The 16,768-nt window shown below is 36.4% G+C and overlaps 1 long non-coding RNA gene across 1 annotated transcript in view; it reads left to right on the top strand.

Annotated features, from left to right (window-relative positions):
• LOC306660763 overlaps positions 1 to 16,504 on the top strand; it is a 51,795-nt gene extending 35,291 nt beyond the window's left edge. The window contains exons 3-4 of the long non-coding RNA XR_013763737.1: positions 3,349 to 3,409; positions 8,885 to 16,504. This is a non-coding gene — a long non-coding RNA (uncharacterized lncRNA). The remainder of the gene's footprint in view (positions 1 to 3,348; positions 3,410 to 8,884) is intronic.
• The last annotated feature ends 264 nt before the right edge of the window (positions 16,505 to 16,768 follow it).

Here is a 16,768-nt window from a genome sequence, read left to right as displayed (position 1 = left end):
TTACCCACAGAGTCAACACACAGATTTCCAATGGTTTGTTATAGGAGTGCTTCATTTCAAGATAGCTATATCTGTTTTTGTCAATTTTGCTATGGTAACAAATGAGTTCAAAAGCTTTGCGATTATGCTAACAAAAATCAATCTCTTGCTTATATTACACAGAATCCTGGTTCTGCTACAGTTTTGCTACAGGTTTTTGGGTTGTCTCTGCTCCATTCTATGACCCAGCCTGAGAGTCCTGCTTCTATGCCAGGAAATTCAAATGTCTCTATAAGGTTCTGCCCACAATTGAAAGTAAAAGGACTGGCATCCTTTCCCTTTCACTCACATTCCATTACCCAAAGCAAGTTCCAGAGTTGAAACTAAAATAATGGGCAAAGAAGTACAATCATTTTTTTAAAAGAAGGGTGACATGAACGGTTACAAATAATAACAAAACTTGGTATGTGATCCCATCTTCAAGAATTTGAAAAAGAACAACACAATAAATCACCATCTAAAAATGGAAATAAATGTTTTTTTAAAATATCAGATATAAATTTAACAGAAAATAAAGACATCAAAAATTATTTACTAGACTAAATCTTTTCAAAAAGAATAAATAGAAATAAGAAACTTCTGGCAAGGTTGGCCAAGTCAAATGAAAGAGAGTAAAACAAATGCTAAGAATGACAGAGAGGCTATATGACCAGAAATGTAGCTGAGATTGCAAAGAAATAATGGAACCATATGAATAATTAGATTGGAAAAGTTAACATGGAGAACTCTGTAGAAATATGTGACTAATCATTACTCACAAAAAATGTAAGCACATGAATGATGCTATAAAGAAAATGAATCAGTGATTAAAAATTCTAAATCCAGTGAGTTAAGACAGAAGATCCAGATGGTCTCACAGGCAAATTTATTAAACACTCAAGGAATGAATGCTTTGATCTTAGACAAAATATTGCAGAGAATACAAGAAAGAAAAGAAAGCATCTTCCCCCAATTAATTCAATGAAGCTAGGTTAATCTTGGGTTGCATTTGCTGACAAGAATGGGAAGATAAATTTACAGAAAAATCTTGTTCAAAAGCACAAATGCAAAAATCATATACATTATAATAGCACAAAATACCAGGAATGTATTAAAAGATTAACATATATGAAACAATTTGGGTTTATTTTAACAATATGAGACTTGTTTAATATAAGGAATCCATTCATAATAGTTTTTAATGTAAAACATTTAAATGAGAAGAAGTAGATTATTTTCTCAGTGAAGATATAAAAAAGCTTTTGATAAAATTTAACATTGTTATTGTGATGCCTCCTGCTTCACTTTTCCTGCTCAGGATTGTTTTGGCTAGTCAAGATCGCTTATTCTTCCAGATGAAGTTCATGATTGCTTTCTGTATTTCTGTAAGGAAATTCATTGGGATTTTAATTGGAATTACATTGAATCTGTATAGCACCTTTATTAGAATGCCCATCTTGACAATATTAATTTTGCCTATCCAAGAACATGGGAGATCTTTCCATCTTCTAAGGTTTTCTTCAAGTTCTTTCTTAGTGTATATTACAGAGCGATAGTAACAAAAACTGCATGGTATTGGTACCAAAAATAAACAGAAAGACTAACCGTACAGAATAGAAGACACAGACACAAATTCACATAAATACAGTTACCTCATACTAGACAAAAGAGTCAAAACATACAATGGAGAAAAGATAGCCTGTTCAACAAATGGTGCTGGGAAAACTGGAAATCCATATGCCATAAAATGAAATTAAACCTCTATCACTCATGCATTGCTGGTGGAGTTGCAAATGGGTGCAGTCACTCTGGAAAGCAGTGTGGAGAATTCTCAGAAAACTTGGAATAGACCCACCTTTTGACCCAGCTATCCCATTCCTTGGTTTATACCCAAAGGACTTAAAATCAACACACTACAGTGACACAGCCACATCAATGTTTATAGCAGCTCAATTCACAATAGGTAGATTGTGGAACCAACCTAGATTCTCTTCAACAGATGAATGAATAAAGAAACTGTGGTATATACATAATATATGTAATATTTATAATATACTTATAATGTATTTATATTATATTTATAATATATTTATAGTTATAATAGATATAATATTTCATTGTATATATATATGTATATATACAATGAAATATTATTCAGCCATAAAGAAGAGTAACATAGGGCTGGGGATGTAGCTCAGTTGGTAGAGTGCTTGCCTTGCAAGCACAAGGCCCTGGGTTCAATCCCCAGCACCACCAAAAAAAAAAAAAAAAGAAGAACATTATGGGATTTGCAGATAAATGGATGGAACTGGAGAATATTATGCTAAGTGAAATAAGTCAATCTCCCAAAATTGAAGGTCCAGTTTTTCCCTAATAAGTGGATGATGACATATAATGGGGATGGGAGGTAAGAGAAGAATGGAGAAACTTTAGATTACATAGAGGGAAATGAGAGGGAAGAGGGGGTGGGGATATGAAAAATGGTGGAATGAGACAGACATCATTACTCTATGTACATGTATGATTACACGAATGGTGTGAATCTACATCGTGCACAACCATAGAAATGAAATGATGTACCCCATTTGTGTACAATGAATCAAAATGCAGTTTGTAAAAATAAAAAAAATTAACATTCTTTAACTGATAAACAGGGTCTAGAAAAAATACTCAGAAAATATTTCGCTGGTAATAAAAAATCCTGTTTAACTCACCAAGTCCCAAGTTTTTAATTCTGTGAATATTTCAATGAAATTGGCATAGTTGTAGTGAAATAATTCAGAATTTGCAATCTAGAGTTTATACATATTATTATATTAATCGACATTAATATATTGTAATTATTATATAATTGTATATTCATTAAGTTATATATAACAATAACATTATATAATATATACTATATAGGCTGTCTTCTAACATCACTTCTATTCAATTTTTTCAGTTATGTCGAAGGCAATAAACCAAGCAAAAGAGGGGATAGATGAAAGGACTTAAAAAATTATCCACAACATAAATATCAGCAAAATCTCTGGGTAAAAATATCAAATACAAAAATCAATCACTTTTAAGCATAGCCAACACAGGATAACAACAATAATGACAACATAATGCCTATCCCCAAGAGACAGTAAGTTCCTAGAAATATTTATGTGATGTTTCAGACCTTAACAGAAGAAATACAATTTTACTGAAAGACATTTAAGAGTCATTAATGGAGACATATATTACTGTGGTGAATTCAAAATCTCAATAACAAATATAAAATTGTTGAAATCCAAAGATGTATTTTTGTAAAAGTTAGAGTTTTTATTTATTTATTTTTTCCAGTACTGAAGATTGTACTTCTGCACTGAAGATTTCCAGTACTGAAGGCATTAGCACATGCTAGGTAAGGGCTTTCCCACTAAACTACACAATTTCAATTTCCATATTGAAAAACAAAGCCCAAGAACAATGAGAAATCTCTTCAGAAAAAGAAAATTCAGTGTGATGATTGAACATTCTTTTTCATATTAGAAATAATAAGATGATGTTATACTGGTGCAGAAATAGACAAATGAACTATTGGAACAGTGCCTTTTGAGAGGGTAAAGACAGTCCCAAACGGGAATTTGAGCTTTAAAATTGACAGAAGAGTTTTCTAGAGAAAATGTTGTAAATAAAAGAAACACAATCATCTGTAATTGACAAGTGTCCTCCCTTTCCACCATTATCAATGAGAACAGGAACTCCAAAGGTAGGCAATCTAAAATAAAACTATATATTGGGACATGTGAAGGGTCAGCTTGATTGGATTAAGAAATACCAAAGATTAAGAGGCTTCTAGTTGTCTCAGTGAGGGTGTTTGTACGATAGATTGGCCTATGGGATAGAAAACTGAATCAGAGACTCACCTTGAGTGTCAGCAACACAGTTCAGTAAGTTGGAAACTTGGATGGAACAAAAAGTTGGAAGAATAAGGAAGCAGCAACAGATCAGGCTTGATACTTCTTGAACAGGTTTTTGATTGCTGCTGGATCACCTGAGGACATCAGACTCCATCCACCTCCTTCACTTTTCCAAAGCAGACTCTTCCTAGTGACTCTCCAGGGAGTCTCCAGGGAGTTTCCTTCAGTCCCTAACTGGGTCACATCATTGATCCCTCTTGTTCTGAGGCTTCAGCTTCTTGGACGGAGCAGCTACTAGTTCCTCCAGCTCTACAGCCTGGCGCCAGCCTTTGTGGGGCTATTCTGCTTCTGGTTGTATAAGCCAATCTTAAAAATTTTTAATTCTCTTTTTATAATCATATATATATATATTATTCTATATATATAATATATATATACTGTTGGTTACATATATAAATATATTTATATGTAAAAATATATACACATATATATATGTAAATTATGTACATAGGTATATATATGCATATATATGTGTATGTATATATATATGTATATATACTGTTGGTTCTGTTTCTCTAGAGAATCCTAATACAGACATGTAAGTCATTGGGAATATGTACATATTTTCAATTGCATGAGAAGTCCCATAGGGTTGAGTTCAGGTTGATACTGAAGCACATTAGGAAGCCGTCCCCTGCCAGGCATGGATATTATATTGGAAATAGGTAGGTAGAGAAGGCCTCCTGGACCTAAGAGATAGGAAGTATTTCAGTAGAGGAGTTTAAAACCAGATGAAAGAGGGATATATGAATATATGTGGTGCCCTGCTTTTTCATGAGCTAGAGTGATAATCCTTTATAAAGGCACATTTGTTCTCTTCAAGAAGTTTTATTTCTTTTCCTGTGATGCCTGGGTTCAAAGAAAGTGTTAAAAATTTTTTTTAAATGTTCAACATCTTTAGTAATAAGAGAAATGCAAATCAAAACTACCCTAAGATTCTATCTCACCCCAATTAGAATGGCAATTATCAAGAATACAAGCAACAATAGGTGTTGGAGAGGATGTGGGGAAAAAGGTACACTCATCCATTGCTGGTGGGGCTGCAAATTAGTGCAGCCACTCTGGAAAGCAGTGTGGAGATTCCTTAGAAAACTTGGAATGAACCCACCATTTGACCCAGCTATCCCACTCCTCCGCCTATACCCAAAGGACTTAAAATCAGCATACTACAGAGATACAGCCACATCAATGTTCATAGCTGCTCAATTCACAATAGCCAGACTGTGGAACCAAACTAGATGTCCTTCAATTGATGAATGGATAAAGAAACTGTGGTATATATATACAATGGAATATTACTCAGCTATAAAGAATAATAAAATTATGGCATTTGCAGGCAAATGGATGAAATTGGAGAATATGCTAAGTGAGATAAGCCAATCTCAAAAATCCAAAAGACGAATGATCTCACTGATAAGTGGATGATGACACTTAATGGGGGGTGGGAGGGGGTCAAAAATGGAGGAAGGAGGGACTGTATAGAGGTAAAAGAGGGGTGGGAGGGGTGGGGGAAAGGAAAAAATAACGGAATGAATCAAACATCATTACCCTATGTAAATGTATGATTACACAAATAGTATGCTGTTACTCCATATACAAACAGAAACAACATGTATCCCATTTGTTTACAATAAAAAAACAATTTTAAAAAGAAAGAAAACGATTGTCCCCCCCCAATTTTTTTTTTTTAATAAATTTTGAAACAATGAAAGAATAATGAAAGGGAAAAAGTGCATTGATGAGCTAAAACAATCCAAAAGGAGAAAAATCTCAGAACTTGCAAGAAACCAGTTTAGAAACAGACTGGAGGGAGGATGCATCTTAATTCAGACAAAGTCCTTTTAGTCTCCACTGAACTATGCTATCTAATCCATCAAAGAGTGGAGCTCTCCTTTAGTGAGTTGCTTCAATTTGTTATTGGCTTATTGGTTCTAGAAATCAATACAGGCTTATCAAAGCATAATCAAAGCTGGGTGTGGTGTCACATGCCTGTAATCCCAGAGGCTCTGGAGACTGAGGCAGGAGGATTGCAAGTTCAAAGCCTCAGCAATTTATTGAGACACCAAGCAACTTAATCAGACTCTTTCTCAAAATAGAAAATAAACAAGGGCTGGGGATGTGGCTCAGTGGTTAAGCACCCCTGGGTTCAATCCCTGGTACAAATAATAATAATAATAATGAAAATTAGACTGAAATTTGATTGTAAGATTTGATTCTACAGAGGTGATCCAAAAAGGTGATAACTTTTCTATATGGTGTAATAAATTAAGTTGCATTAAATTGTACAGCTAAATAGAGTAATTTCTATACTGAACTAAATTCATTGCTATGGGATTAAGCAGTGCCTGTTGTGTTTTCTTGGTGTAACCTTGACAAATCAAAAAGCCAAACAGAATAAAATTTTGCATTGTGTTCTGGGCTTGCAAAGAGTGATACAATATAACTCCAGGGGTTTCGGCAGGTACTATAATGAGAGCTTATTATTGGGCTCTAACTTTGAATGGACCTTAGGTTTTCCTTTTAAGTAGAAGCCTGTATTATAGGACAAAGAGCTTTATCTTTTCTGACGGGAAAGCTAAGAATAACTGTTCTTTATGAGTCATGCAAACACATTCCAAAATGGGCTTTCTTCTATTAAACATCTGTAACAGCTCTTCCTGTCCTTTCCCACCATCTCAGCCCAGGTAGAGCTCACAGGCAACGGATAATGGACAGGGGTTATTTTTACTCCATTGAATTTCAATAAAGGAAGAAAAAAAGTAATTCACAAGACCAAATAACATTTTAGTTCTCTGTCTTCAGAGACAAAATATGGCCAAGCATGACCTTTGGGGACAGAACCGGTAGAAGAATTCTCTTTCAGCCTGTAGTTGGTGCCAATTTCTCACCAATGGACAGAGTTCTAGCTCCCTGGTTGGACTTTCATTTCGCCATATTATGTGAGGAAGATCATTTGGAATTTGGAGAAAATGTTTTGACCTGGGTGGTGTTCAGACTTCCTGGGAAGTTTCACAAATGCATCTAATTTCTTTTATTTAGAGAAAATTGGCCTTTTAGCCTCAAGATACAATATGAGGCTACCGTTTTCATATATTTAAGAATCATAAACTTTATTTCTTTTAAATAAAATCTTAGATTTTTTCTATTAAAATTTACTAGAGAGACTTGGGGAAAATGAATGGGAGCAGAAGGATTTTTTTGATGGAGGTTTCAGCTGAAGAATTCTACCCATCAAAGGGCTTGGAAGGAGGTTGCCTGAAATGGAATTATGGGTGCTCATCTCCAGCACAGAACTATAGAGGAGCAGTGAAGGAATGTGGTCTCATTCCACACTTCCCAGCATCCATTTTTTTTTTTTTTACAGTTGACTTTCTGCTCAGATTACAGGTCAGATATAATATTGTGTGGCTGTACAATTTGGAAGAAAGATTTACTCTACCTTCTGTCCTTGTTAAAATCTGAGAAATAAAGATACAGGATGCATGTACATGGATTATAAATCAAAGACAATATTTTAAGAAGGGTTTGCTTCTAGCTTATTTCACTTATCCCAGAGAAAACAGAGATTCTTACAGTAAATGTTTCTTCATGAAATAGTAACTGCACAATATTAGAAGAGATCTTATAAAGTAGATGCTCAGTAATATTTATTGAATGAATAAACACCCTTCTAAGAAGAGAGGGGAAAAAAAAATATTAGTTTATTTTCTAGCTGAATGTCTGTTTCCTTGTGGCTTGACCTCAGAGTGAAACAAATAAAAACCAATCTGGCTAGAATACTGTAGTTTTTTTTTTTTTTTTTTTTTTTTTTTTTTTTTTTTTTTTTTTTTTTTTAACACCAATTCAGCAAATCAGCAGATTTCCAGCTCCTACTGCATCAAATAACTAACAGCTGCTTAATGAATCCTCAAATTAGAGGGCATTTTTCCCCCTTTATATCTCAGCATGGTAGAGCTAATGGAGGGCAAAATTTACGAAAATAATTAAAATGGTGCCAGCTTTCACAGGACAGAGGAGGGACTGTGACTAGCAAAGACTGCAAGGACCAGCAGCTGCAGATGCCAATTTGAAGAAGCAACAACCTTTCTCACTCTTAGGAGAGAAGGCTTATTGTCCAGCAGCAGCCCTTTCACTGATGAAAACCCTCTTAGACCTGGCATATGTGCCAAACATGAGGAGGTCTTTCCATGGCAGTACCCTGGTTGCCATGATTTCATAACTGGCTCTGATTCCTCTTTGTTGTGTTCCTGTGCTGCAAAGCAACAGAAGAATCAGGAATATGCCTGCAGGGCTTTTAATGGAGCACAGATTTTTTTTTTTCCCCCAGAATTTATTTCTTTTGCCATCTGCATCAAAATAACATTTTTTACGTTCGGTTAGAATGTCCTCCCCAATGCACATCAGTTGTTTAATATCTTTCATTTTTCACTTCCCCTAACTGCCCCCATGTTGCCCACCTAAATACATACTTTCTTTGAATCCTTTGTTCTTTTCACTCTTCATGTGCCTGCCTCCTTTCTGATTCATTCTTATGCCCAGCCAAAAGAATAGGAAGAAATTTTTTCAACAGCAGGATTATTCAATTATTTTTAGGCAGATTTTTAGTTTAGCTAGATAGAACCAGGTTCAGGTATCTCTTAACTTCCAGAAGAACTATGATATATGAAAAGTTGGTTGATACTGAATTTCATTGTTGCTCCTCTCATGTCACTACAGTTTTCACTATAAACTTGGGAAAAGATAACCTTTGCAGAAAACGATTTTAAAAAGTACAAAGGAAATAATTTAAAATCAGAAGCATGCAATTCTTTATTGCCAAAGGTGTATTATCCTGTTTGAAAATTATTGACACAGTCATCTACTCTTTTCAGTTAAGTGCTTTGTTAAATAAGCTATTTGTTTCCTTCTCTTAATAGCTGGAAGAGATGACATTTAAAATGAAAAAAGTATTTATTGGCCAAAGGGCAGCTCTGGACTTGTAAGGAATATTCTTCCTGCTCTGTCAATCACCTTTTATTCTGACATTTGCATCAATCTGTGCCCAAAGGGTGAGTGAGGTAATGAGTTGTGGGTACAAAATGTACCTCTCATCACTTTAAACCAAGTATTTTCACCTCCGTGCAACAGCTATTTATAGAGCCCCTACAGAGCTATGCAGTGACCCCAAAACAAGATGTGCAAAGTGGTCCTGGATTGGTGGTGCAGCTCAGTGGTAGAGCACATACTTAGCATGTGTAAGACCATGTGTTAAATTCCCAGTCCCACAAAAATAACTAAATAAATAAACAAAAGGGTTTCTTACCTTCAACAACTACGTATGCTAAAGCATGATGAGAATTTATAACATTTTCACTTGCAATTGACAGAAAATGCACACTAACATAAATAGAAGTTCATTGGCAAATAGGTGAAAGGTACATGGGCAGGCCTGGCCTCAGTGGTGGCTGGATTTAGAGACTCAATATCAGGTCTGTTGGATTGGCTATGATCCTTCTGTAGGTTGAATTCCTACTGGGAAGGACAGTTAGACATGATAGCATGATGGTTCCAGAAGCTTTCCATAACACATCCTCTTGGTTAGAAAAGAGACAACATCTCTTATGGATAACTTGTGAAAAAATCCTGAATTTCCTTCTTATGGGAATGACTTGGCAAATTCCTCTTGTGAAATGAACAAGAAGACAAAGCAGTGTCATGTTGATTATGGAAGCTGCTTCATATGGCCTCAGAAGGGGATCTCATGCTCTGATTGGTCAGGCATGGGTCACGTGCCCAGATTCAGTGATCTGATTGGCTAGACCTGATTCATGTTTTACCTGTGAAGTCAGAAGTAGTGTCCAATTTCTTGGACGGGCAGTTATTCCCGGAAGGAAATTCCCTGTATTTATTAGAAGAGAGAGGGATGGACTGAAATTGGCCATCCACAGTGTTATACTGAGTAGCTAAAAAGCATATTTGAGTACTATGTTTTGAACATAGTACTAAGTACTTAAATGCTTTACCTCATTTCTCTCACCAACTTTATTAGGTGGTCACAGTTTATATTCAAGTAGTCAACATTTCAGAAATTAGGCAGCATGCCTAAAGTCACACAGTTAGAAGGAGATGGAACCAGGATTTGAGCTGTAGTATTTTATTGGGGGTCCTGTGCTCTAAAATCTCATTGCTCTAAATAAAAAATAACAACTGTAATAGCTAATACTTGTTGGGTACTTGATGTGCAAAGGGCTTGAGCCTTTTGTGAACAAAGTACTCAATCCATGCAGAATATAGACGTTTATCTCTCAAGAGAGGCTTTATATAGATAAAGAAGTGGACACAAAACTTGAGCCTCCTCCTTGGCATGAAGAAAGGAGCAAGGCTAGCAAAGTGGTTTAAATCGTGGAGGTGACAGTACCAGGCCTTAGGGAAGCTGTTTTCAGTAGCAGGAGGCTATCAGAGTGTCTGTAGTCTGAGAAAGGGCCAAGAGAGGCAGCAATTGATAATACAAAAGAAAACAGGGAGTTGTTTATGTGGCAAGGGCTCAGGGGAGTGGGAGGAACTGAGATTAAGAGCTTCCATGGAGTTTTTAGCCTTGGATAAGAGGGATACCTTTTCTTTTAAGACAAGTGGAAGAAAAAAAAGGATGGGGCAAAGAAAAATAATAGCTTCTTTGTAAAAGAAAATACCTCTCTTCATATTTGTGTTAAGGCTGCCCAACCCTTTATATGAAATTAGTCGAGTTGCTCCTTTAATTCTGCTGTGATTCCATCTCCCTCAAGGTCAACCAGGCTTTTGGCTGGCTTTACAGAGTGTTTTCAAAGCATTTATCATATTCCATTATGGAATTTTTATCAAGTTCGCTTGTTTATTTATGAACCTGACTAGGCATGTTAAAGATGTTTTCCTCTACCTGGTGTCTTTAAGGTAAATGTCCCCAAAATATCTAGTTCCACAGTCAAATTACATTGTTATATTATGTGCATGTATGAATATGTAACAACAAATCCCATCATTATGTGCAACTATAATTCACCAATAAACAATGTGGAAAAAAGAAATAAATAATAAAAAAAGAAACCCTCTTAAAAATAGTTTCACAATATTTTAGAGAATATTGAATAGCTTGTTATTTGCAGGTAAACATACAAAAGTGTGTTTCCAAGAAAGAGATAGAATAAACTAACTAGCTACAGTTTGTAATGTAGATATATTGGCAACTGGAAGTAACAACCTATTGCTTCATAATTAATTGACTTAGATCTTTTTAAAATTAATTAGCTGAGAAGTAGAGATGGGCAAAGATTGATGTGCAGGAGGTCCCTGGTGCAAATCAAGGTCCCATCAGAAATCAAGGTCAAGCAAGAGATTATGGCTATTCCACCTTTCAACTGTGGATCAGCAGTAAATCAACCAGCCAATTATTCCTGATGGGCTCCCTAATTGTCTTCTCCAGGTTCTGTTGCGTCTTCTAGTAAACCCACACACTGTTTTTCTAAATATTGACCTAGCTTAATTGTAGCTCTATTATCCTGTAGGTATTTTTAAAAATGCATATCATTATTGAGTGTTCAATACAGGCTAGGCCCTCAAGTGAGACAAGGACTTTATTTGTTTTTTTGCTCAGAAGATCCCTGTCAATTAGGTGTTCAAAGAAATGGTCTAATGCAATAGTGAAAGTCAAGATTCAAACATTTGATTTCCTAGACTTAGATCTTGGTACTATAATTAAATGCTGTGTGACTTTGGGTAAATTTCTTAAACTTTCTACCTCTCAGTTTCCTCATCAGTAAGATGGTGATAATAATATCACTTTTTTTTCATAAGCATGTATGGATTAAATTAGTCTGCATGGTCTTTAGAATCAAACAGGGCTGTCACATACCGTCATTACTTTTTTGCATCATCACCTGCCAATAACAATAATATGTATATTTCTGAGCACTTGCATGCTTTTAAAAGTTTTGCATATGATAACTGATGAAATTGATCCAAGAATCCCATGAGGTAGACATGATATGAGCTGGATGAGGGTTCTAGAATACAGGGAAGACTGACAACTTACCTCATGTCACCTAATTACCAGTGAAGGAACCAGGATTTGCTCTCAGAATTTTTAGCTTCAAAATCTATGCTTTCAAGGACTCCACTGTAGCTTCTGGGTTTTTCTAGTATTCCGACACACTAAAATGCAATTCCTGGAAGGAACCCTGTTCTTTTATGACCCTGTCATTACAGGTGCTCTTAGCCTGGAATGCTCTGCTCCCTTGCCCTATTCAGCAACAACAAAGTCACCTCTTCTGAGAAAACTTTCTTGATGCTCTCATAATAGAGTTGCTTGCATCTTCCCTTGCAGCACCATTGAATCCCAGGTTTTTCTCTTTTACGGCATACTTAATGTGATTCTGTTCATCGAAAAAAATCAATAAATATTTACAAGGTCACCAATGCCTATTCCCTGAGTCCCTTTCCTCACTGAATTTGCATGCTCCTAAAGGAAGATAGACTTTTTAAAACTTTGGAGAAATAAGTTTAAGATATCTTCTGATGTTCAAAATGACTTTTGGAGAAGATGCGAGTTAGTGCAGAGAAGAACTGGGTGTGCTGCTTTAACCAGGTGTTTGGAGATGAGACTTGAATACCAGGAAGTAGTCAGATATGAAAAGATAAGCAGAGACAGCATTTCAAGGTGAAGGATCAACAAATAGAAAGGCCTTTTCTTGAGATCAAGGTTGCTACATTTAGCTGTTATTTATTTACATGTTTTATCTGCTTACCTAAATTGTGAATTTTTTAGAGCCAGAGATACGTCCCATCTGTCTTTGAATCCCTGTTGTGTTCAGTATATTTCCTGGACAATGGTCTCTTATAGCCAGTTGCCTTGCTAAACTGTTGACACAGTAAACTGCTATCCCAGGTTTTTTATGTTCTTTTCTCTTCTTTCTGTGTTTCCTTCTTCTTGTTATTCTGAAATGAGCTCTGTGTTCCTTTTTTTTTTTTTCTCTTTAGTCCTCTCCCTGCATTTCTGACATTTCTGTTTTCATTTGGAGCTACCTGCCCCTGTGTGTGCTTCTCTTTTCCTTTGAGCTCTTCTGTTACTTCAGGCAGTTCCATCCTGAGCTGCAGGATTCTAGCAGTTGAGAGGGTCTTGGGATAGGGAATGAAACAGCTCAGACATCTTTTACCTCTCTTTTCTCCCTACCTTCTTTCACAGACCCTGAAAAAAAAAATCATCCTATTTAGGATCTGACACCAAAGCTGAAAATATACCCAGGTGACTGAGACCTTTTTTTGGCAAATGAGTGGCAGTTGGTTCTCCTTTTAGCTGTGTTGTGGGTGCTGGTTTTAGCAGAGCGGCCACCTTCATGTTTGCTGCTCACCTAGGGATCAATTTTATTGCTTGATTGCTCTTAAAGATTGACAGCTACAGAAGAAGTTACAAAAAAGCAAAAAGGAATGGCCAATTTTAATTGTTAACTATAAAGGATTTCTACAGTTTCTTTTCTTCCATCTGATAGAGAAAAAGCAGCAAAGGCTGGCCTTTGTTTTGCAAGGCAGCTTTCATCTGCTCCCCAGGAGTTTATACTGCTATTCAGGAGGAAAAGATAACTGAGGTTGAGCTCAAACCTCCCCTGGTGCCTTAAAGGCCATCTCTTTTAGTGGTTAATTCACTGAACCTACAAATCAGAATTGAATCCGCACCCCGACCCCCATACCTCTTTTTGATTCTTGCCTTTTAGTGAGTGGGTTTTACCTGTAAAGTGTTTGAAATCAATTTTGAAAAATATAAGATTATATCAGATTAACACCAGATCTTTCCTGCCTGTGATCATTCTTGAGATGCTAGCCAAGGTGACCTAATTCCCCTGCCCTTCTTCCCAGACACTACAGGGATGTCTGTTCAGGCTTCATTCCATAGCTACAAACACAACTCAGCCCAATGACCTTTTGCTGCAAAAGGAAACCTGGGGCTCTTTCAGAAGCTATTTTTCACTGTTTGCTTTAGAACTTGTAAAATGCCTTTAATTATTCTGATATTTTAAAAATAGATGTCTTAATCTGTAGGATATTTTCCAGGAATCCAAAGATAGAAAGACAGTAATATGTGGTTTTGGGCTCTGGAGTCTTATTACCTGGGTCAGATACCTGCACCAACATTCCGATCAGAGTCATCTTTGGAAAGTTGTTTCATGCCTCTTTAACTTAGTTGTTTTTCCTATTAAAGGAAAGTAAAGGCTATATAGGACTGGGGAAGAGTATATGAGATAATGCATGTAAAGCACTAAACTTAGTGTCAAACTCAATATAGACACTCAATAAAAGGTGGCATGTTGTCATTGAGGAGAAAAGTACATCTTACTCTGTCCTTTAAAGACCCTGGTGCAATATACAATGGCTGGGACTGTGCTTACTGATATTCTCTGTATTGGTCAGAGAGAATGCAATTTCTAATGTGGAGAAAAAGCCAGGTCTCACCTAGACAATGGGCTAATCACCAGGAATCAGTTGAGAGCAGGGGTTCTGGAGACAGAATATTCAATTTTGAATTTAGACTTCCTTGCTTATTAGCTGTCTGATGATGGACGATTCCCATGAATTTCTATGTGCTTTAATTTTCTCATCCTTCAAGTGAGAACAAGAAGAGTACTTCCCCAAAGAATTGTTAGCATTAAGTGACAAAATAAAAAACACATAGGTACCAGCTCACAGTATATGCTCAAGACCTCAAAGAATGGTAGATTTTATTATTACTAACAAAGGTTAATTTCAATTTCATCTGTCTTTGTTTGTAAAAATTAATTTCTTTTTGACTCTTAGTGAGTTTGGGTATAACAGCTTTGTCCTCATCAAACCACTTTTGAACTGGGCATCGTAATGGATACCTGTAATCCCAGTGATTCAGGGGGCTGAGACAGGAAGATTGCAAATTTGAGGCCCACCTGAGCAATTTAGTCTCAAAATAAAAAAGAGAAAGGCTGGGATATAGCTCAATGGCAAAGTGCCCCTGGGTTCAATGCCCCATACCATAAAAAAAATAAAATAAGAAAAAAAAAAAAAACAGAACAACAAAAATATCATTCTTAGTTGCTAAATTGCTTGTTGAAAAATGAATTGACAGAGTTGTAATGGGCTCTTGAAATTTTTCAATAAAAAAAAATTTTTAAAGCACAAGTGGACGAGTATTATGAAATTTTGACTCATTCTTCAAATGGACCTCAATATTGATGGCCTCATCCAGATAACGCACAGGAAGAGACTAGAAGGTGGATTGATGTGCCCTGCTAGTTACAGCAGATAACCAGGCATCACAAGCTGCAAATCCTTTTCTGCCTCTCACCTCACTTAACCTGCTTTACTCAACTTCCAAATTAGGATAATAGCATATTTCTACCCACACAGGGATGTTGGGTAGCTTAGTTAATTGATGTTTGCAAAATGCTGGGAGATAAAAGGAACTATGGAAATATAAAACATATTAAAGAAGAACAAAGTGAAATATTCAAAATGAAGGAAGGTGCAATAGATCTAGAAAGATGAGGTGAAAGAACCTGGAAGACAATAAAGCTGGGGTAACACTAAATCATAATATTGATTCTAGGTTTTGAAGAGCCCATTCGAACGAGTCTCTCTTTTGATATGTAACAGTTAATTTCTGAATGTTGTAACACCTTCTTTCCTTAAGGTGCTGGCCTTAAAAGTGGGAAGTGATTATCTCCATCAAAGTGGACTCTTCCCATTACTGTTTTCCGAATTAATGTGACCCCTGTGACTCTAACCCTTGTGGCATTTATTCTAGGTTTCAAAGATCAGACACTCTTCAGAAAAATGTAGTAGATGAAAAGTTTTAAGGAAATAATTTTTTAAAAATTGACTTGACCAATGTGACTTTTTCCCCCCCCATTTTATCATTAGATCTAATACCTGTGCCTGAGCCATCTGGTTTGACAGCCATAATAGTTGAAATACTTTCCTTTGCTGTCTTTAGAAATGCCCCCTAGAGGCAAATAAGCATTTGGCAGAACCAGTAAATAGAAGTGTAAAAGGACATTTCCTGCTCCTTCTTTTTCAGGTGGTATGTGGAGGAGTCAGAGGGAGGGGGAGGCATGCTTGCTTGTCTACTTGGCAGATTTATGAAGCCATTTCAGGTGGGACATGCATTTTCAAGGCCAGGAAGAATTTGATGTCATTTTTATTCTATAGCACATAATGTAATAGCATGTTGATATTCAACTGTGTGCGTTGTCAACCTTGGGCAGCTTAAAAAATTTGCAAAATTGTCCTTCACACTAAAATACATTTATTTACTGACTCCAGGTTCTTGGAGGAATCCCAGGTTGTCCATCCTTCTTATTGTCCTTCTTAGTGCTCTTTACTGTTTAAAGATACCCTGAAAAGTAAAACTTTTGAGAGACTATGGGCTGAGGTCTGAGAAACAAACAGAACACATTCCACTTACTGAAAAATGTAGCTTCAATTTGACTTGGGGAATGAGTGCCTTTCTCCAGAGTCACAAAGTAGCATTCGATGAAATTTTATAGTTTACATGTTGTTGTATGTTGTACTGTAAGACCCCCAAAAAGGAGACCCTAACTCTGTCCCACAGATTGACGGTAACCCCAATCAACTGCAGGAGGCGTCACTTGATGCACACCGCAAGAGGCTTTTATTCCAGCACGCTGGGACCCAACTCGTGACTCAGGCAGGAGTCGAGGAGTCGAGTCCCTAGCAGAAAATCTTACAAGTTTATAAAGGCAGAAACCACACATCAGGAGGGGTCACACATGGAAGGGGAAAAGGGGAACAAATCCGCTGGGAAATTC

Source organism: Sciurus vulgaris (assembly GCF_902686455.1).
Source record: "Sciurus vulgaris genome assembly, chromosome: 5".
NCBI classification, from domain to species: domain Eukaryota; kingdom Metazoa; phylum Chordata; class Mammalia; order Rodentia; family Sciuridae; genus Sciurus; species Sciurus vulgaris.
This window is presented reverse-complemented; position numbering and strand designations above follow the sequence as displayed.